Raw genomic sequence first — 24,426 nt, 5'->3', positions numbered from 1 at the left:
TAATATCTAACTCAATCCAAAGAGACATTTGCATTACAAATAATTTCTCAATTTATAAGACCCAAAGAAACATAAAAAGATAAATTTAGGCATAAGGGTCAGTCACCCTGCTCTGAATATCCATCTCAGGTAAGGTACCTAATATGATATAGGGAGCAAAAGTGATAAGAAGTAAAACTAAAATTTTAAAAGGATGAATAACAAGGCAAGAAGAGAAAATTTCTATGCGGATTAGAAACTATTGGTTTTATTATGGAGTAGAACACGCATATGAAAGGTTGAGATTAGAAACTTTTTCAAAACCTTATTGCAAAGTAACTTTAAAATAGTACCAGAGATCAATTGCCTTTATGCCTTTTCAATAGAAAAAATCATAATACATGTTATGCATAAAAAAACCTATGGGCCATATGGAATAAATCTTGATCCCATTAAATATCTCCACAAAGTCCCCCAAAGACTTTTCATATAGTCCCCATACAAAATTCACCTCCCAGAGCAAATTTAAATGGTAGTATTTTTCTGCTTAAAAATCTCAAGTTACTGACAATCTTTTCCATCTAATATTATATTTACAGCAAAAAAAAAATAATAATTTATACAAACTGGTTGGTATCAAATGAAGTGAAAGTCGCTAAGTCACGTCCAGCTCTTTGAAACCCCGTGGACTATACAGTCCATGGAATTCTCCAGGCCAGAATACTGGAGTGGGTAGCCTTTCCCTTCTCCAGGGGATCTTCCCAACCCAGGGATTGAACCCAGGTGTCTTGCATTGCAGGCAGATTCTTTACCAGGTGAGACACTGTATAGTCCATGGGGTCGCAAAGAGCTGGACACGACTGAGTGACTTTGGTATCAAGATATGCCATTAATTGGATAAAAGGGATTTTTCAATAAAAACTTTTTCAGAAATTGCCCATTAAGTGATTTTTAAAATGTCCTATTTTGTTTGACTAGTAACAGTGTTTTAAAGCAAAATAAATCTCCCTTTAATAATGGGTTACATAATTAAAACCTAATGATAATCAATTGATTCCTCTTTAAGGATTAATCACAGAAGTGTACACAATCATTTTCTATCAACATAATACTGTGTAAAAATAAGGTTATACTTAAGTAAATTTCTTGAGTTAAAAAATAAATATAAGGCTCTATTTCAATGTTAAGCATATGGCTTTCTTTTATTTCTTCTTTCTTTTCTGAGTCACATTTTTCCCCCATTTGCACTGACTTAATCCCCTCAGAGAATTGCTGATCTTAGCTAAGTTGTCTATTTAGACTAACTGTATGCATACATATGATTTTCAATCTGTCTGATCAAGATAAAATTGAATGGGGTTTAATGTCTAAACTTAGCAGAGAAAAAACATCTAGCTGTAACTTTATTGACTATTCTTAACAAGATGATAACTTGATTCGGGTTTTTGAACACTTGAAGTCTCTAAATATCCACACTTGATTTGAAGTATTCCAAAATTGGTAGATCTATTGTGAGAACGAGATCTCTGAAGCAGGGCAGCTGCGGAACACACAGATCACTATGGACTGGGAATATTCAAGGTCACAAAGCAAGACTTAGTCAGTCACTCATAATAATGTTGTTTACTCCTGGTGAATTTTGGAGTTTGAAGTTAAGTCCTTTTGTTTTCCTACATGAGATACATTCTAGGAGAAAATACTTATAGTCCATTAAAATGTAGCCATGAAGACTTATGGCTCTTGAAGAGGTTATCAGTGACGGTTGAAAGAAAGGTGAAGAAACAGTGTTATCAGAAGTGGAAGAAAACTGGATCCTTGCTATGTTGCAGTGGAAAGTTCACAACACTGTGATAATAATATTGAAAGGAAAACACTGCACTTAATGAACTTTATAATCTAGCTGAGGATATTTCCGTGCATAGTATTCTGGCACCTTCTTTTTGTTTATAGTAAAAGGGGAAAAGAAAAGAGAAAGATTGTTAAATATGAGGAAGCCAGGTCTTAATGGATTTGAACATAAAATATTTTCTTAAACTTCCGTCTCTCCAGATGTTGAACAATGCAAAAGTTAAGAAATCTCTTCAAGGCAAATTTCAACTACCAGGAAAACATGATCTAAAGGTGATAATGAGGTGTGACTATAAAATCCATATTAAGACCTCCAAAATATATTAGACAATGCTTCTAAGAACCATTCATTCAGGCAAAAGAACCTCTATGTAGCTTAGTGTTGTGTCTTACCGAGCCTCTGATGTAAACAAGATTCTAAAAATAATCTTAAGGACATTTCCCCCTCAGCATATTAGCAGAAGCCCAATGTAAAAAACAAACAAACAAAAAAAAAAAACTTATCTTTATGAAAATGTGGATAAGGCTTTTGTTTAATGGAGTAAAGCTTAATTATATTTATAGGTATCCCGCAAGTTTTTAAGAGAACTGTACTAGTAGAATATTGACCACTCCCTTACAGTTGGCAATGGGTTAAAGATTCTGTCTCTGATACTGGAAATTCCTGATACTCTAACCCACTCCCCCCACTCCTTGAAATGAAGGACAGCATATTATTTATTTTCTGTATTAGTTCCCTTTATGTCAAATATAATTTCAGTAAAAAAATCCTAATGCAATAGTATCTGTGATTCTTTCAATGCCTACCCTAAAGTTCAGGATTTAACATAGTAGATTAATATGGTTGTTTGGAGAAAAAAGAAATTGTACCTGGGATACTGAGGGTCAGAACTGAATAGATGTAAAATGGATAGAGGGTCAAACTCAGTTAAAATTTGCTGTTATTATAAAAACTATATACAGTAAAAAAGTAAATTCTTATTTGTTTCAGCTTAGAACTTAAATTTATTACATCTATGGATTTGAAATTAAAAATGTAATGTTTATATATTGGTTGTTGTTATTGGGTTCTATGATCTGACAATATGTTGTAACACCCACAGTGAATTTTAACTGTGTCATTCTCAATTGCATCTATCAGTGAACTGGGCTGTTATGTTACCTTACTGGTATGTTTGAAATTTCCACTTTAAGACTTAGCATATAAAAACTTTATACCTGATTTGAAGCCCAACATTTTGCTATTCTCATTGACAAAACAAACGTGCATTTTTACAGTTTTAAAATTTTAACTCAGATATACATTAGTGAAAAATATGCTGATATTTGTTTTGACATTCAAATGCCAATTTAAGTTTTAAATTATAACGTTAACTTGATGGAACAAAAAGCCAAACAATAGGCAACAAGGCTGAATATTGTACATGTCTGAAAGTACACACATACAAGATGACTCTATTTGTACTTATTTTACAGTAGGGATGTTAAGGAAGTTGAGAAAGGCTAATGAATGATGTAAAGATGCTCAAAACCATTTAGTGTCTTCCTTTCAGTATAATCTTATGCAAAATTTCTACTAATCTCTACTATTTACCAAATCTTTCTAAATGATTCATCCTGGTGGAGGTTGGGGCCAAACAAGCAGTGTGTTAGAGTGAGCCATGAGTGAGCCCAGTGGTGGCTAACATCTGCAGCCAGACAAACACACACCCGCCTGGCATGGCCAGGAGACTGACTACAATACAGATTGAAGGAGCGAACAAACAAATGTATTTAGATAGTGGGAGCCAGGTCCACACTGGCAGGAAAGGAGGGTACAGTGAAAAGTGGGAGATCTTGAGTGGACCCTATGGGTTTAGGTTGGAATTTATAGTGTGCACTTGTGGTTTTCAGTATATACAGATAGATATAGAAATAAATCTAGATGGAACTGTGTATATGGTCAACGTACAGGCGCTTCCTACCATCCACTGAAGATGATCCACAGAAGGATTACACCCAGAAGCAATCAGGGTCTTCTTTGTTAGTGCTCTAATTAAATGCTAAAAGATGTCTATTCTTAACCTCCTCAAAAAAATCTGAATCACTTTGATGTACACCGAAAACTAATACAACTATAATTTTAAAAAAAAAGCTGTCTATTCTTGCTCACTATGCTTCAACCATCCCATTCTCTTGTCTGTGCTTCAGAAAAACCAAGCCCTTTCTACCTGGGATTTTCTTCCTTTTTGCATTTTTCGTGGCTGACTTATGATTCAGGTCAGTTCAAATATCATCTTCTGAGAAGTGACCACATCAAAAACCATGGTACTTAAAATTTTTCTATCCATTTGCTCATTCAAGTTCCTCAGCAACTTATTTGTTGTCATAGCATCTGTCACAATTTGTATTTATCTGGATTAGTTTATTTACTTACATGTGTGTGTGGTTCTGAATGTGTCTTTAGTGTAACACTTTCATGACATCAATTGTATTATTTCTCCAAGAATTAAAAAAGTATTTGTTGAGAAAACCCCACATATGATAAAAATTACCAACCTGTTAAACTAATTAAACAAGCTATGGGATACATAGGAGATGATCAAGATGCCAAGCGTCTTGATCACTTTGTATCCCAAGATACAAAGTATTTGGAAATAAATTATTTTTCAACAGATTGAAGCGCCACTTTATAACATAATATAATCTCCATTTTAAGACTTTTATGGATCCTGCTATACTTGTTAGGTGAATGATCAAGTGAGTGAATATGTTCAAATTTTTATCCTGGAACAAGGTGATATCTAACCTTGCATCTTCACTTCCTTCAAGACACTATTTCAGTCACCTTATCAGAGAGGCCTTCTCTGATCACCAGTTAAATAACATTTTCCCATCCCTTTGACACTCTATGCCCTTATCTGATTCATTTTTTTCATAACTCATCACCACATTGCATACTATATGTTTGCTTATTGTTTTCACTCTTTGTACTGGGGTATAAACTCCCAGATCTCTTACATAGTAGAGGCTCAACTATTGTCTATTGAATGAACAAAAATCGTTGAAGAATTTCGAGCAAGGAAGTAATTTGTATTACGTTACTTTTCTCCTGGTGAAGATAAGAATAAGCTTATCTTATCAGAATAAGCTGGCAGAGGGAAACTGGAGGTGAGGGTTGTTTTACAAAGAATCACTGGACAAATCATTGGACAAATTTGAAATTCTTTATCTAAAGTATGTCAATAAAGCTGATGTAGAAGGAATGGGTGAAAAATATTTCACAGGAAAATATGACAGAGCTGACTAATCTCTTGGATGTGGGTACTGCACAGAGAAAGATGACTAGACGGAAAGATTTCTGGGTGAGCAGCTAGATGGATACTTTTGCCTTTATGAAAAAGAAGATGCAGGAAAAGCATCTGGTTTTTAAGGAGTGGGATGAAAGGGGAGGAGAAATGGTGGGTGGTTCTGATGAGTTCAAAGCTACCCTTTTCAAGTCTGAAGTATCACTATGATATCAAAGAAAAAATATTCAATCCAGAGGTTGATATTAATATCTGGACATCGGGAGAGGGATCAGTATTTGGAAATGATTTTTTTCAGTCACTATGTAATGGAGGTGGAAGATTGCATAAAGAAATTTTATAGTGTGCTAAGCAAAGAAATTCAAGGCTGGAACTTGAAAAATCATCTACATATCATGGGAAGAAGCAAGAAAACAAACTAGTGAAGAAAACCAAGAAAGAGGCAAGAGAAAAACCAAGGAGTGGTATCCAGGAAGTGAAGGAATGTGTAACAAATTCAAAGATAACAGAATCCAAATTACTAAAGGCAGGGCTTGTCTTCAGCTCAGTTCAGTTCAGTTCAGTCGCTCAGTCGTGTCCGACTCTTTGCGACCCCATGAACCACAGCACGCCAGGCCTCCCTGTCCATCACTAACTCCCAGAGTACACTCAAACTCACGTCCATCGAGTCGGTGATGCCATCCAGCCATCTCATTCTCTGTCATCCCCGTCTCCTCCCACCCCCAATCCCTCCCAGCATCAGAGTATTTTCCAGTGAGTCAACTCTTCGCATGAGGTGGCCAAAGTATTGGAGCTTCAGCTTTAGCATCAGTCCTTCCAATGAACACCCAGGACTGATCTCTTTTAGGATGGACTGATTGGATCTCCTTGCAGTCCAAGGGACTCTCAAGACTCTTCTCCAGCACCACAGTTCAAAAGCATCAATTCTTCGGTGATCAGCTTTCTTCACAGTCAAACTCTCATATCTATACATGACCACTGGAAAAACCATAGCCTTGACTAGACGGACCTTGATTGGCTAAGTAATGTCTCTGCTTTTTAATATGCTATCTAGGTTGGTCATAACTTTCCTTCCAAGGAGTAAGCGTCTTTTAATTTCATGGCTGCAATCAGCATCTGCAGTGATTTTGGAGCCCCCCAAAATAAAGTCTGACACTGTTTCCAGTTTCCCCATCTATTTCCCATGAAGTGATGGGACCAGATGCCATGATCTTTGTTTTCTGAATGTTGAGCTTCAAGCAAACTTTTTCACTCTCTTCTTGCACTTTCATCAAGAGGCTTTTGAGTTCCTCTTCACTTTCTGTCATAAGGGTGGTGTCATCTGCATATCTGAGGTTATTGATATTTCTCCCAGCAATCTTGATTCCAGCTTGTGCTTCTTCCAGCCCAGCGTTCCTCATGATGTACTCTGCATATAAGTTAAATAAGCAGGATGAAAATATACAACCTTGACGTACTCCTTTTCCTATTTGGAACCAGTCTGTTGTTCCATGTACAGTTCTGACTGTTGCTTCCTGACCTGCATACAGGTTTCTCAAGAGGCAGGTCAGGTGGTCTGGTATTCCCACCTCTTGAAGAATTTTCCACAGTTTATTGTAATCCACACAGTCAAAGGCTTTGGCATAGTCAATGAAGCAGAAATAGATGTTTTTCTGGAACTCTCTTGCTTTCTCCATGATCCAACGAATGTTGGCAATTTGATCTCTGGTGCCTCTGCCTTTTCTAAAACCAGCTTGAACATCTGGGATTTCCCGGTTCACATATTGCTGAAGCCTGGCTTGGAGAATTTTGAGCATGACTTTACTAGCGTGTGAGATGAGTGCAATTGTGCGGTAGTTTGAGCATTCTTTGGCATTGCCTTTCTTTGGGATTGGAATGAAGACTGACCTTTTCCAGTCCTGTGGCCACTGCTGAGTTTTCCAAATTTGCTGGCATATTGAGTGCAGCACTTTCACAGCATCATCTTTCAGGATTTGAAATAGCTCAACTGGAATCCCATCACCTTCACTCTCTTTGTTCGTAGTGATGCTTTCTAAGGCCCACTTGACTTCACATTCCAAGATGTCTGGATCTAGGTCAGTGGTCAATAATCTCATGATTATCTTGGTTGTGAAGTTCCTTTTTGTACAGTTCTTCTGTGTATTCTTGACACCTCTTCTTAACATCTTCTGCTTCTCTTAGGTCCATACTATTTCTGTCCTTATCGAGCCCATCTTTTCATGAAATGTTCCTTTGGTATCTCTAATTTTCTTGAAGAGATCTCTTGTCTTTCCCATTCTGTTGTTTTCCTCTATTTCTTTGCATTGATCTCTGAGGAAGGCTTTCTTATCTCTCCTTGCTATTCTTTGGAACTCTGCATTCAGATGCTTCTATCTTTCCTTTTCTCCTTTGCTTTTCGCTTCTCTTCTTTTCACAGCTATTTGTAAGGCCTCCTGAGACAGTTATTTTGCTTTTTTGCATTTGTTTTCCATGAGGATGGTTTTGGTTCCTGTCTCCTATACAATGTCATGAACCTCCGTCCATAGTTCATCAGGCACTCTATCTATCAGATCTAGTCCCTTAAATCTATTTCTCACTTCCACTGTATAATCATAAGGGATTTGATTTTTGTCATATCTCAATGGTCTAGTGGTTTTCCCTACTTTCTTCAATTTAAGTCTGCATTTGGCAATAAGGAGTTCATGATCTGAGCCACAGTCAGCTCCTGGTCTTGTTTTTGCTAACTGTATAGAACTTCTCCATCTTTGGCTGCAAAGAATAGGTTTACCATTTAGATCAATGGGAAACTGGAGAAATGAGTATGGGTAAAAAATTGCATTGTTTAAAGAGAACACCATTACTAATGAGTATGGATAACAAATTGCATTGTTGAAAGAGAACACTATTACTCATACTATGCATGAAGTAGATAACTCATGAGAACATACTGTATAGAATGGGCAACTCAGCTTAAGGCACCATAGTGACCAGAAGAGATACATGTATATGTGCAGCTGGTTCATTTTGCTATACAGTAGAAACTAACACAACATTGTAAAGCAACTATACGCCAATAAAAATTAATTTTAAAATTTATAGACAGATAGAACACAACACATGGGAGAGCAAGAAGTACAGAGATCCTAGCATCCCATTATAAAATAGTGGCACAAGAGTGAAAGGCTAACATCTTTGGAGGTAATTTTTATGAGTTAATTTTAATTATATAAATTATTTAATATAATCTGTTGGCTTTTTCAAATTTAGTGTGTCATTTATATTTATTACTTTATGTTTATCTACTGTTTATTTATAATAAATGAGTAGCAGATATAATATTAAGAGCTTTGCCTCTATCATTTTTTCCCCTTGAGTAAATTAACTAAATTCTCTGTTTCTTTTTTCTTTATACATAAAATAGGAAAATGTATAATGCTCTAGCACAGGAGGTTAAGAATTAGTAAGAACGTAACTACAAAGTAAGTGCTTAGAAAATGCCCGTGTGTATGTGTGTGTGTGTGTGTGTGTGTGTGTGTTAGTTGCTCAGTCATGTCTGACTCTTTGTGATCCCATGGACAGTAGCCCTCCTGGCTCCTCTGTCCATGGGATTCTCCAGACAAGAATACTGGTGTGATAGCCATTCCCTTCTCTAGGGGATCTTCCCGACTCAGGAATCAAACACAGGTTTCCTGCATTGCAGGCAGATTCTTCTACCATCTGAGTCACCAAGGAAGCTCAGAAAATGCCCAAAGTATATATCAAAAGATCTAATAGAGATAATCATCATCATCACCATTTCTGTTATTTCAAATAGCTTAGTTTATTATTTCAATTGTTTTTGTGTTTATCAGTGATCTATAACTATGTTATTTTTATCTTCAAGAATGTTAAAATCTCATTAGGAAGATAGCTCTCAGAATCTCAGAAGCACAAGTATAACTGTGTGAAAAATGTGATTGCCTATCCAAATGAGTGTGTAAAATTCAAGTATCAGAAGAGCTTGAGAAGACCATTCTCTCTCCTTGAACATTTCATCTCTTTTCTTGGCTAACAGAATATTATACTGTCCCAGGTTTTCTTTATACTTTTCTAGCAATATTTCAATTTCATTTACTGATTGCTTGCCTTCTACCTGGGGTAAAAAGGTAGCAGTTCATCAAAGTTTGTCCCGGGCTGTGTCCATTTTCTTGATTGTCTCTCTCCACAATAAAAGCAAACCCAAACTCATTGCTAAACTACCTACTATGTGAATAGGTCTCCAACGACACCTCCATTGGAGGTCTTTCCTTTGAGCTCAGGACTAATGTTTCCAGAAGTGCTTGGACTTCTTCACTCTAGTATCTCACACATGTTCAAACCTCAAGATATACTGTTCTTGATCCCAGGTGGTATTAGTCATTGTCATTGTCTCTATACCAACAGTCACTCAAAACTCAACTGCAGTGGCCTCATCTAAAAGCTGCACATATTAAACAACCCAGAGTAATCCGGAGCACCTCCAGCCTCACTCCCTGTATGCAAAATCACACTGCATCAGCTCTACCTTTTAAATAATCCTCAGTCTCTTCCAGACCATCCAAGCCTAGACCATTACACCTTCTCTACCACCCACTTCCAATCCATCTCCAACATGAAACTTGAGTGTTTTGTGTTAAAAATATTAATCTGATCATGTTACAACCTGATTGTGTGCTTAGTTGCTCAGTCATGTATGACTCTTTGAAACTCCGTGCACTGTAGCTCATCAGGCTCCTCTGTCCATGGGATTCTCCAGACAAGAATACTGGAGTCGGTAGCCATTCCCTTCTCCAAGGGATCTTCCCAACCCAGTGATCGAACCTGCATCTCCTGCATTGCAGGCAGATTTTCTTTATCATTTGAGCCACCAGGGAAGCCACAACCTGATTAGGAGTCTTTACTTAATAAAATGAATTAGCAAGATTTTAAAATAATTTCCAAGGTCTTTCTTTCCCTCTAATATTCTGATTTTCCAAGTACAAAGTGTATTTATAGTGATGTATAAAATATGGTGTCATATATTATGAAAATAAAATTTTAATTATTTTTAAAATAGTATGCATTAGTTTGATTTTCTATAATTAAATTAATTTCAAAAATTTATGATTAAATTATAGGTGGATTAATTTAAAATATGTATACATTATTGTTTTTCAGGGATACAGAGGAATTTTAATGGCAGAAAGAGAAAACTTTATAAGGTAGTCCTAAGACTCTTGAGAATCCCTTGGACTGCAAGGAGATCCAACCAGTCCATTCTAAAGGAGATCAATCCTGGGTGTTCATTGGAAGGACTGATGCTAAAGCTGAAACTCCAATACTTTGGCCACCTCATGTGACGAGTTGACTCACTGGAAAAGAGTCTGATGCTAGGAGGGATTGGGGGTGGGAGGAGACGGGGACGACAGAGAATGAGATGGCTGGATGGCATCACCGACTCTATGGACATGAGTTTCAGTGAACTCCGGGAGTTGGTGATGGACAGGGAGGCCTGGCGTGCTGTGGTTCATGGAGTCGCAGAGTCGGACACGACTGAGCGACTGAACTGAAATGAACTGAAGAAATAAATATATAGAAGATATATATAATTATATATATTCTACAAATGTATGTCTATTACACTATACAATATGAATAAAGTATATTAAGTCTATTTTATCTAACCTCCTCCTCACCCCAATAAATAATTCTACTGTTAAGGATGTGCCAATTACTAATCATAAAGCTAGAAATTTCACTTAAAATAAGTTAAAACTTCAGGTCTGATAAAGTCTGACTTATACAGTATATTAACACATATATATGGAATTTAGAAAGATGATAACAATAACCCTGTATACGAGACAGCAAAAGAGACACAGATGTTTAGAACAGTCTTTTGGACTCTGTGGGAGAGGGCGAGGGTAGGATGATTTGGGAGAATGGCATTGAAATATTTATATTATCAAATGTAAAATGAATCGCCAGTCCAAGTTCAATGCATGATACAAGATGCTCGGGGCTGGTGTACTGGGATGAACCAGAGGGATGGGATTGGGAGAGAGGTGGGAGGGGGGTTCAAGATGGGGAACATATGTACACCTGGGGCAGATTCATGTCAATGTATGGCAAAACCAATTTAATAATATAAAGTAATTAGCCTCCAGTTAAAATAAATAAATTAAAAAAAAAATAAAAGCAAGGTAATAGCAAAAAACAAACAAGATAAATAAATAATTGGAAGAGATATCCAGCTAATTAAAATATGTATATATTAGAATATTAAAACTATATAAACATTAGTATCAATATATTAAAAAACTCTTTATCAAAACTTTATTGGCTCAGGAGGATCAAAATTTTTCAAATAAAATTATCTGAGTCTCCCCTCCTATTCTCATATAACACTTATAACAGATATAAAGTGTATTTATACCAAATTAGCTTAAATTCAGAAGATAGTGGACATATTTCAGAGTGTCTTTTAATAATCATAAAGATAATTACAAGAACATAGGAAAACAAGAGGAAATCTGAGAAACATACTATCTATCTGGAAATTGGGATAGTTAGCAATTTGCAAATCAAATTGTACAACATGATTTAACAAGCCATTTCTGCCCTGGGGCCACCATAAAAAGAAGAGCAGAATTACCAAACTGAACAATTTAACTCTTCTATGTCTTTTTAATATTTATTTAATTTATTTATTTGACTGTGCTGGATCTTCGTTGCAGACTGTGAACTCTTAGCTGCAGCATGTGGGATCCAGTTTCCTGACCTGGAATGAACCCCAGGCCACCTGCAATAGGAGCATGGAGTCTCAGTCACTGGACTACCAGGGAAATCCCTACGTCTTTTTTTAAATGTTAAGTGATCTTTTAAAAAACTTAGTTATGTATTCATACATAGAGAGTCCAAAATACAAAATAAAAGACTCTATAGTTGATAACTTTAATTCTGTATGACCACACCATTAGGGTATGTAACGTATAAAATAGATAAAAATATTCATATATTCACAAAAGAAAATAATATTGCCTTCTTGATTCTTCTGTGCAAGTTGTTTGCTGATTTCTATGGAATTATATAATAATTTGAAAATACTGTCTTAGTGGTCAGGAGTATGGGCTTCAGAAAAGCAAAACTGATTGCCAACCTGATCCTGCATGTATTAGTTACACAGTTATGCCTTAAGAAGATCACTTGCCTTTGTTTAATTTATTGTTTTAATTAAATTGTATATATTTAGGGTGTACAACATTGTGTTTTAAAATACATATACATAGTTTAGTAAAATAACCTTGAGAAATCTGTAGGCAGGTCAAGAAGCAACACCTAGAACGTGACATGGAACAACAGACTGGTTCCAACTTGGGAAAGGAGTATGTTAAGGCTGTATACTGTCACCCTGGTTATTTAACTTATGTGCAGAGTATATCATGCAAAATGCCAGGCTGGATGAAGCACAAGCTGGAATCAAGATTGCTGGGAGAAATATCAATAACCTCAGATATGCAGATGACACCATCCTTATGGTGGAAAGCGAAGAAGAACTAAAGAGCCTCTTGATGAAACTGAAAGAGAAGAGTGAAAATGTTGTCTTAAAACTCAACATTCAGAAAACTAAGATCACAGCATCCAGTCCCATCACTTCATGGCAAATAATTGGGGAAACAATTTAAACAGTGACAGAGTTTATTTCCTTGGGTTCCAAATCACTGCAGATGTTGACTGCAGCCATGAAATTAAAGATGCTTGCTCCTTGGAAGAAAAGCTATGACCAACCTAGACAGCATATTAAAAAGCAGAGACATTACTTTGTCAACAAAGGTCTGTCTAGTGAAAGCTGTGGTTTTTCCAGTAGTCATGTGTGGATGTGAGAGTTGAAATATACAGAAAGCTGAATGCCAGAGAACTGATACTTTTGAACTGCGGTGTTGAAGAAGACTCTTGAGAGCCCCTTGGGCTGCAAGGAGATCAAACCAGTCAATCCTAAAGGAAATCAGTCCTGATTATTCACTGGAAGGACTGATGTTGAAGCTGAAAATCCAATACTTTGGCCACCTGATGTGAAGAACTGACTCACTGGCAAAGACCCTGATGCTGGGAAAGATTGAAGGTAGGAGGAAAAGGACAGAGGATGACATGGTTGGATTGCATCACTGACTAGATGGACATGAATTAGAACAAGCTCAGGGAGTTGGTGATGGACAGGGAAGCCCGGCGTGCTACAATCCATGGTATCACAAAGAGTCAGACATGACTGAGTGACTGAACTGAACTGAATTCCAGCTCTCCCATTATCATTAGAAACCTGTTAACTGCACAGCTTTGATTAAGTAACATGGCAATTTCTCACATTTAAAAATATTTTAATATTTGAGAGACTTGTTTTATTCACTAAAGAAAATTAGAATTAGATTCTCCTCACTCTTATTAAATAGTCTTAATTTGAAAGTCTACACATTTTTTTAACATTTTGAAGGAGGAAGACTGTTTTTGCTTATCAGTATTTTTGCCTGCGAAAAAGGAATATAGGAATATAAACTGGAGTCACAACTATCCACATTACAATAATATGTATAGTCCAACATATTAAGGAATCAAATATAATTTCTACTTGGCTTTGACATGCTCCTAATATGACTATATTTAATGTTCTAGAATTTAACTTCAAGTTCATACAAAACCAGATTCTAAAGATTTATTTCAGGAGTTGCTTTGAAGCTGGATAGGCAGGAAGTGCTTCATTTGTAAGACTAGCTCTTGCCTTTGTCAACCTGAAAACATTTTTCAGCCTATTCTGGCTGTGGTGCTTAGAAGGGTGCTTGGCTGAAAATAGGAGTCCATAACCCATCCTTTTCCTTCCCCTCCCCTTCTGCTTTGTTGTTATGATTGTTGTTGATAACGATGATGTTATTACTCGTGATGTGACTGTTTGAGACTTCAACCTTCTGTACTCTGTACAATAATGATGCTTTTCTTCAGTTTTGAGAATGTTTCCATGTTCATCAATGAAGTCTGACATTAGAATCTTAAGGTAAAACACTTTTCAGAATGCTACAAATTTCACTAACTCAGTACTCTCCAAAAGTGATAATTTTCCCCAAAATGCTGACACTATCTATTATGAGTTACATAAAAAGAAAGACTTGTTCCATATAACTTCATTTGTAAAATTTTTACCACATCTCAATGTTTTTTATCATAACACAAACTCTTTGCTATGAGATAATTTATTTAACGACATTTAACATTTAAGAATAACATATTATAGAATATTTAGGAAAGAGATAGAAATAAATAATCTCTAGATAATTCCATTTTCTATGATATGGTAATGTGAAGAGCCTGAAGCTTTTTTAGTTCAAACACATAGAAATGCCAGATGAAATGTACCACGCATCCTTTTAAATTATATATGTATGTATCCAATAAGGTAGGAGAAACTTTTGTGGGGGGGAATAAAAAAAAAACAAAACAACTTTAAACTGCAGGGTGCCAGATGATGCTGGGCTATTAGTATTCAGAAGGTATTTGCTAATCTTTGCAATGCAAAGGTTTAGATTTTAAAGGCCAAGCAGAACTAGAAATCAAGTGTTGGACTTGTGCAAGGAATAACAACACCCCTCCCCTTGCCAGAGACACTAGAACATAAAGCCTAAAAATGCTAAAATCTCAGTTGAAGCAGATATTGGAAAAAATCCACAGGTCAGCAAAGAAATGTGACAAGGAAATTTGTCTCTCTTCTACTGACCTACAGAAAAGAAACTACTTACCGAGAATTCATAAGCCACAGGTTTGCTCAACAAAATTATGGCTTTCAAATTTACAGTGGTGAGAGGTCCCATCACTTCATGGGAAATAGATGGAAAAACAGTGGAAACAGTGTCAGACTTTATTTTTTTGGGCTCCAAAATCACTGCAGATGCTGATTGCAGCCATGAAATTAAAAGACCCTTACTCCTTGGAAGGAAAGTTATGACCAACCTTGATAATATATTAAAAAGCAGAGACATTACTTTGCCAACAAAGGTCCATCTAGTCAAGGCTATGGTTTTTCCCGTGGTCATGTATGGATGTGAGAGTTGGACTGTGAAGAAAGCTGATCGCCGAAGAATTGATGCTTTTGAACTGTGGTGTTGGAGAAGACTCTTGAGAGTCCCTTGTACTGCAAGGAGATCCAACCAGTCCATCCTAAAGGAGATCAATCCTGGGTGTTCATTGGAAGGACTGATGCTAAAGCTGAAACTGCAATACTTTGGCCACCTCATGCGACGAGTTGACTCACTGGAAAAGACTCTGATGCTGGGAAAGGTTGGGGGCGGGAGGAGAAGGGGACGACGGAGAATGAGATGGCTGGATGGCACCACCGACTCTGTGGACATGAGTTTGAGTGAGCTCCGGGAGTTGGTGATGGACAGGGAGGCCTGGCGTGCTGTGATTCATGGGGTCGCGGAGAGTCGGACACGACTGAGCGACTGAACTGAACTGAACTGAGGGTATAACCCCCAAGCCAAGAAATTAAAATACAAACGTAGTTCTCAATTGTTATATTTTGAAGGAGGCATAAATTCTCTCAGGATTGACCCTGGAACCACAGGATTCCTGAAGATAAAAGCCAGAGCAATTTAAATACAGAATCTATGCATATTAACATAAAATATTAGAAAACATGCATAATGAAAATTATTCAGAAGAAATACCACAGAGGAAAATTTGACCGCTATGGATTTCAGATAAATTTTAGGATTGAGAATATGGTAAAGCATTCAAAAATCACTTAAAGAAATAAAAGGTGGAACAAAATATATAAGAAAGTAATGAGTTAGTATTAAATAGAACCAGTCTTATTTGGTAAATAATCAAATACTTCCTCCAAGAATAAAATTTCATTACTGAAATTAAAAACTTCATCAGTTATGTTAGGCAGATGAGACAAAACTACAGTGTGCATTTGTGAATTGAAAGATAGACTGAACATCTAGTGGAGAAGAAAAAGTGATTAAAAATATTAAATACAAATATTGACATATGGAGGATGAAATGAGGTTTAACATTTATTTGATTAACATTTCAGAAGGAGAGAAAAGGCAGAATTATGGAGAAGGAATTCAAAGACAGAATATCTAAGAGTTTTCCAGAACTGACTAAAAATTTAGATTCAGGGAGGACAATAATTCCCAAACAAAATATTTTTAAGAAATCAGTCTTTATAATGGACCTTTGTCAACAAAGTTATGTCGCTGCCTTTTAACATACTGTCTGGCTTTGTCATAGTTTTCCTTCCAAGGATCAAGCACTTTTTTAATTTCATGAATTAAGATGTGACAAAGAAGGGATAGATTGATGGATCTTATGTGAAAATAGAAGCAAATTCAATTATTAATAAAATGAGTTTATGCAATCAGAAAAAATCAATCAGTCTTACACAGAAAAATGTAAGAGCAAATCACCAAGAAGCATAAAAATAGCAAAAGAGAAGAGAGATGACTCCTAAGAAACACTATAAAAGCAGACAGGAAACTTATTAACAAGGAGAAACAAAAGGTCGTATGCAGTAGAATAAGATACCGAAAATGCCTAAAGGAAATAAAATTCAAAACTAGAATTGCACATCAAGCTAAACTATCACACAAGAAAGAAGGAAATGAAGACATTTTCTTAGAAACAAAATTGAAGCAGGTTACCAACAAATGAGATGGCTGGATGGCATCACCGACTCTGTGGACATGAGTTTGAGTGTACTCCGGGAGTTGGTGATGGACAGGGAGGCCTGGCGTGCTGTGATTCATGGGGTCGCGGAGAGTCTGACACGACTGAGCGACTGAACTGAACTGAACTGAACTGAACCAACATTAAGGAGAAGGAAATGGCAACCCATTAAAACTAAAGAATGTGTGTTGAAGGGACCACACATCCAGAAAGAGAATAGGAAGGCACAGAAGAGAAAAAGTTGACAAACAAGACAAAACCTGAAAATACAATAATGACATAAACATAAAATTATAAAAATGATACCATTAAAGTTCAAAAAGAGGTACACCTAAATTGTAGGACAAAAGTAGAATACAGGATGGAAGGAAATAATCATATTTATGTTAAGCCAAGTGATGTGGACTGAATTTTATTCCCCTCCCCCAATATATGTTAAAGCCCCAACCTCTGATGCAACTGTTATTGGAGGTGGGGTCTTTAGGAGATAATTAAGGTTAAATGAGGTCATGAGGGTGGGCCCCAATCCCGTAGGACTGGTGTCCTCATGAGAAGAGCCACAGACCCAGAGATCTCTCTCTCCTATGTGCCCAGAGGAAAAGCCATGTGAAGATGTGGTAAGAAGTCAACCATTTGCAAGCTGTGAAGACAGTCCTCACTAGAAGCTAACCTTGTTACCCTGATCTTGGACTTCCAGTCTCCGGAACTAGGAGAGAATAAATTTTTGTTGCTTAAGCCACACAGCCTGTGGTATCCTATTACGGCAGCCCAAGTAATAGCATGCTTCTTTCATAGTTCAGGAGAAAGATCAAGATGTTAAGTTACTTTTGACTTTTTAAATAGTCACTTAAAATTATAAAGATAATCCCTAAAATAGGAAATACTGAATATATATATATATACGATATATGTATATGTATAAACATTGCATTTAGTGGTGCGGGAGATAAATATTTTTTAAAAATACTGATGGAGCCAAAGGAAGGAAAGATGAGAGAAAAAAATGGAACAAAGAAAAAGTAGGACCAAAAGCAAAAGAAGATGGTAGAAATACACCCAAGTATAGCAATAACAAAAATAGATTTTAGTAACACTGAGCGGCATACTGAAAAGACAGGTGTACCATTGGATTTTTTTTCAATCAAACAATAAACTATGACTAAGAAGCGTATCAGAAACAAAGGAACCAAGGAAAGTTGAGAGTGAAGGAAATGAAAATGATAAGCCAAGCGAATATAACTTTAAAAAACCTGGTGTGTCTATGATATTAATATACTGACCTTAGTGATGTAATCCAAAAACATTGATACCTTGTATAATATTGGTATTGGTATCAATATGTGAAGTGATGTAGGCTCCAGAGTGAGAGTGTCTGAGCTTGATATTGCTTATGCTAGTCTGCCCAATTTATGTTTCACTAAGTTACTTAAAAATTGTGCCTCACAGTTTTTCCTCTCTAAAAGAGAGAAAATAAAAGTCTCTACTTTATAGTATCATCTTGAGAATTGACTGAATACAAATTATGAACCGAATGCACGTAAATTTTTTCCTTGGTGGCTCAGTCAGTAAAGAATCCACCGGCAATGCAGGAGACCCAGGTTCGATCCCTGGATCGGGAAGATCCCCTAGAGAAGGGAATGACTACCCACGCCAGTATTCTTGCCTGGAAAAATCTCATGGATAGAGGAGCCTGGTGGGCTACAGTCAATGGGGTCGCAAAGAATTGGACATGAATAAGTAAATAAAAACTGACATATAGTAATACACACTGTTTCTGAGGAGGATAAAAAGGGAAAAAGTGTATTTTAAAAGAAAACCAAAACCAAATGAAAGAAAAGGCACCATGAGGGATAAGAAAGTTTACTATATAATGACAAAGGTAAAACTCACTACAAGACAAAGTAAAAGCCGCTCAGTCGTGTCCGACTCTTTGTGACCCCATGGACTACAAAGTCCATGGAATTCTCCAGACCAGAATACTGGGGGGCATAGCCTTTCCCTTTTCCAAGAGATTTTTCGAACCCAGGTCTCCTGCATTGCAGGCCGATTCTTTACCAGCTGAGCCACCAGGGAAGCCCAAGAATACTAGAGTGGGTAGCCTATCCCTTCTCCAGTGGATCTTCCCAAACCAGGAATTGAACCAAGGTCTCCTGCATTGCAGGTGGATTCTTTACCAGTTGAGCCAACAGGAAAGCCCAAAACTCACTAGAAAGTTATAAATATTCTAAATATGTGTGTAACTAGTATTCAAATAGATAAAATAATTTTCAAAAAATGCAAGCACCAGTCCCTCAAGAAAACCTTCCCAGATGATATACTCCTTATCCCAAACTCTAGGTCCCTTTACTCAGAGCTTCAGGAGCACACAGTGCATACATTATATTACAGCCACCTATCACATTAATTATAATTCTGTTTTTTTCTTCTTCTCAGTTTTCTCCTACCAAGTGCCTTAAGCTCCCTGGACTACCTTCTTTGTTTTTAGTGCTAACTTACAAACATAATACTGAGTAAGCATCCAAAACATGCATGCTTGACAATATGCAAAGAAATGGTTTTAAAAAACAAAGTTTAACAGACACAAATTTATTTTTCATAAAAGATTGAACTTTCTCAGCTATGTAGAAAATCTAAACACATTATTGTAACTCTTCCCACCCACCCATCTTATCCTCAACTCAGTATTATCCAGACTGTCATACATACATTTCTATGAAAGATGTCAACAAAGTTTTAAAAGATAATGAAGTAGGGACTTTCCTGGTGGCCCAGTGGTTAAGACTTTATCTTCCAATGCAGGGGATGCAGGTTCGATCCCTGGTTGTGGAGCTAAAATCCCACATGCCTTGCAGCCCCAAAACCGAAACATAAAACAGAAGTAATATCATAACAAGTTCAATATAGACTTCAAAAATGATCAAAATCTGTTTTTTAAAAAATGATAATGAAGTAGATGAGGAGTGAAAAAAGAGATGCTGAAGAGAAAAACTACGGAAGAACCTGTGGAAAGAAATACCCAAGAGAATTGAGCCAGGCTGTAGGGCTGAACCTCAGAAAGGCTCAAACTCTGGAGATACAAAGAGTCACGAAAGACAGCAAAAGCAGATGCTATCTCACCCTCCATCCCCACCGCCCATAAAACACTCTCCGTAAAAGCTGACTCTGAGAATCACAGTTGGATTCCACCATTGGTGGAGAAGCGTGTGTGCCCTTGTGAGAGTGAGACTGAAGGATAACTAGAGGCCCTGCAAACTGGACAGAGGATTCCCCAACTCCCCTCCCTTTTTGTCCTTCCACACACAACCGAAACTGTCAGATCCCGTGGAGGAATCAGTCTCATGAAAAGATTTTGGGGTACAGATCATGGGCCAATTCACTGTTCCTGATCATGTGATAAATCGGACAGTCAGTGAACTTCACTTGGAGAAAAATACTTCTTCAAGGCACTTTGCCGTTTCATATGCACAGGCACTGGAAATGCATATTACAAACCACAAACAAATAATTCACAGACCTTGCTTCAAATTGTTAAATTTTTTTTTAAACAACACTGATTTCAAATAAATGCATTGGTTAAACTGTCATCGAGGGAAATATAAGTGTCCATAGAGGTCTATAAATTTTTTTTTCTGATAGCAATGCAAAAAAAAAGTTACACATAAAAAGCGGATATTCAGCCATTTAACTGAACACCTAAAAAGGGACAAATTCCTTCAAAGAAGACTATAACAACTGGCAGTTTTTCACCTTCCTAGTCATATTTTGGGAGAAATAGGAATAAAGCCTGCTCCTTTACGAGTAAGGAGAAAAATGATAAAATTTGAATCACAGCCTGAAGGTTTTCAGTGCTCAATGCTGGTCTACTGGAATATCTGAGATTCATCTCTGTGGAAAGAGTTTTATTGTCAGTACGGTTTTCCATTATTTAGACTAAACTCCTACCACCTGCTAGAAAGACACATAAAACAAATGGATTTGCAGACTATGTTTGCTTTCTTGTGATGAATGAATCTGTCCCACGTCTGCTTTTTGGAAGCATAAGTAAAATATTGACAGTTTACATTTTTTAAATCTTTATTCTCTCTCCAATGTATATCTTCTGTTTATAAAACTGTGCCAAAGAAAATATAATTCTTTACACAGCCAAAAAAAAAAAAGAAACAAACTTAGGCTTGGGTCCAGCAAGCTAAAATGTTTCTACCCTACTGCTCTGTGATTAACACTCATTGCTCTCCAGTGCAGGACCAGGATCTACACTTAATATAAAGATTGATAAATTCAAGGAAAGTTTCTGGAAATAGTATCTTCTATTTACTGCTCATTTCTAGAAACAGTTCAAGGGAATGATAGGTTAATCAAATCCAGGTCTCCTGTATAAAGTAACATTTACTCTCAAATAATATTTCAATGCTCTAACAATGAATTGTAAGATAATAAGACATGTCCTCTGTCCTTTGGTTTTAATCTATAAAAATAATACACTAGCAAAAATATAATACATTTTTATAAAATTTTAATAAAACTAATTAAAAAATCCTATATTTGCAGTAAAGAATATGAAAATATTACTTTAAAATTTTCAGGGTTGTAGTTATATTTGTACCACCTACCTTCCTTTGTAGTTAAATGGAAAGTTTAACATAATGATTTTTCTTGGTTAAAAAAAAAAGCTAATAAAATAGATATTTTGACAATAAGTAAGTCACAGGAAATATGAGCAACTTTCAGAAAGGCCATTCAGCATGTTGGAAAAAATGGTATCCTAGGGGGACTTCCCTGGCGGTCTAGTGGTCAAGACTCCACGCTTCCACCACAGGCCGTGCAGGTTTGATACCGGGTAGGGGAACGAAGATCTTGCATGCTGTGCAGGCAAAGGGGGAAAAATAATGGTATCCTGCGTTAAAAACAGTTAGGACATCCTTAATCTTTTCTCAGTGAGTCCTCTCCTATCAATTAGAGTGGAGTATTGTGACTGAATATACTAGTGTATATAAGGTAGAATGTGAACCGATGGAGGCTTTGTCAGGAAGGCAAGTGCAGAAGCAAAGGCAGCCACAGAGGACGTGAGGCTATGGTCCAGTCGAGGGGCGCCTGTACAGAGGGAGCTTTGCCGAGGAGTCTGAGCATCGGATCTGCACTGAGTTGTTATCAACAATGCAGAGGTGAGTGGGGTCTAGGCTAACGCTCTCAAGTCTCCTGATACCATTTGCATTGTGGGGATGCATGCAGCAGGGTTTCTAACTTGATGCCATTTAAAAAGGATCACATAACTGGCTGAAACTTTCTTCCTATTAACTTTCAGGAAGGATAAAGTCTCAGTATTAATTCTATCGCTCAAAATACAGCTGGAGATGCAGAGTAATTGTCAAACATATAAGAAATAGGATTGAGTAAAATTACTAAATTACAGAAGACTGATCTATTTCTCTTGACTTCTGACAAGAATGAGGGAAAAAAAGTTCCTAGGATACAATTCAGGAAGGAACAACTGAGTATAACCATTTAAAGTGAGGAAAATTCTGATAGAAGCCAAACAGAAGAAAGATGAAATGTTGCCAAATGAAAAAGCTGAGAGGGATGTTAAAATACAGCCAGGACAGCCAGTCTCTATCCTTAAACGGTTTCTCAAGGCACATTCATCATCATAGAGGTTTAGTTACGTAGAGCCTGGTGAACTGTTTCCACTCTAGTGGGTTCAGAAGATCCACTGCGTCAGCATCCCCAAAGCAGATTTGTCTTTCAGGGGTAAGAGCACACCAGCGAAGGTTAGAGGAATGCTTGTTTATCAACATATTAAAATGAGAACTGTAACTCTGACAGCGGGTGGAGCTTTCTCTCTCTGGGCAGGGAAGCTGTTTCAAATGCTTCAGTCTATCTCTGGCTGTTTGTGGGGAAATGCTCAAGATGGGATGCTGTATCCACCGTCAAAGTTGCTACGGTAATGACAGAATTCGCCATGCACTGAAAGTTCTGCTATGCAATGCAGTTTAGAGACAAGGTTCCTCTCTGCATAGTACAATATATCACACCCATCCCTCATACACAAAGACACACACATAGGTATACACACACACACACACACACATATATATACATATATGATTATAATATATATTTGGGCTTCCCTGGTAACTCAGATGATAAAGGATCTGCCTGCAAAGCAAGAGATGCAGGTTTGATCTCTGGGTAGGGAAGATTCCCCTGGAGAAGGAAATGGCAACCCACTCCAGTATTCTTGCCTAAGAAATCCCATGGACAGAGGAGCCTGGTGGGTTATAGTCCATGCCTGCATGCGTGCTGAGTTGCCTTAGTTGTATCCAACTCTTTGCAACCCTAGGGAGTGGTAGCCCAGCAGGCTCCTCTGTCCATGGGGATTCTCTAGGCAAGAACACTGGAGTGGGGTTGCATGCCCTCCTCCAGGGGATCTTCCCCACCCAGAGATCAAACCTTTGCTCGTCTCCAGCATTGGTAGGCAAGTTCTTTACCACTAGCGCAATCTAGGAAGCCCGGGTTATAGTTCATGGGGTTGCAAAGGGTCAACATGTCAGAAATGACTAAGCCCTAACAGTTTCTTTCACTTTCATAATAATATATAATCACTAAAATATGTAACAAAATACACACATTCACGCACACACACACAGAGTACACATACATGAATAAGTAAGCCTGGAGTGGCTGCTGGAGCAAACAAACTAGCCCTGAATTTCCTTTCATACTGAGTGAATTGAACCATACTTGGGTTTAATAGTGAAATGATTCAAACATAGAGAACAGACTTATGGTTGCCAACAGGAAGGGATTGGGGGGAAGGAAGAGTGGGAGGTTGGGATTAGAAGATGTAAACTATTACAGAGAATCAATAAACAACAAGGTCCTACTGTACAACACAGAGAACTATATTCAATACCCTGCGATAAACCATAATGGAAAATAATTTTTAAAATAATGTGTATATATATATATGTATAAATTGCTTTGCTATATAAATTAACACAACATTGTAAATAAACTGTACTTCAATAAAAATAAAAAACAAAATACGCTCATATAAGTTTAAAAAATAGTGAAGTGATTAACATGATCAAAATAATTACTTAAACCATGCCATGATCAAATCTTTTTCACTAAATATGGTCTGTTAATGTAATATTTGTTAATAACATACTACTGATTGGTGAGGGCTTTCCTGGTGGCTCATACGGTGGCTCATTCCAGAATGAGGGGAGACCTGGGTTCAACTCCTGGGTCGGGAAGATCCCCTGGAGAAGGGAATGGCTACCCACTCCAGTATTCTTTCCTGGAGAATTCCATGGACAGAGGATCCTGGCAGACTACAGTCCATTGTGTCCCAAAAGGTCCAACATGAGACTGAGTGACTTTCACTTCCACTGACTGGTGAAAAGAATGTCCATTAACATTGTTGTCTGAAAATATCTGAGAGAACATAACCATTCTTCAATTTTACCAAGAATACTCTTTAAGCCCATGGTCATTGTTTGGTGAATCTAGGAGAATTTCGTAATCAACAGCCTCTGCAACCTACTTAAGACTCAATTCAGTCAAGAGAAAAAGCATATGAGAGTGGAAAAATAAGCTGTTAGGCAAAAATGTCAAT

General features: G+C 37.1%; 1 protein-coding gene across 1 annotated transcript in view; it reads right to left on the bottom strand.

The window, feature by feature from the left end:
• CNTNAP2 (contactin associated protein 2) overlaps positions 1–24,426 on the bottom strand; it is a 1,655,962-nt gene that overhangs the window by 995,123 nt on the left and 636,413 nt on the right. The window lies entirely within an intron of this gene.

This window comes from Moschus berezovskii, chromosome 3, assembly GCF_049115385.1.
Source record: "Moschus berezovskii isolate FMDL1 chromosome 3, NW_MosBer_1.0, whole genome shotgun sequence".
Classification (NCBI taxonomy): domain Eukaryota; kingdom Metazoa; phylum Chordata; class Mammalia; order Artiodactyla; family Moschidae; genus Moschus; species Moschus berezovskii.
This window is presented reverse-complemented; position numbering and strand designations above follow the sequence as displayed.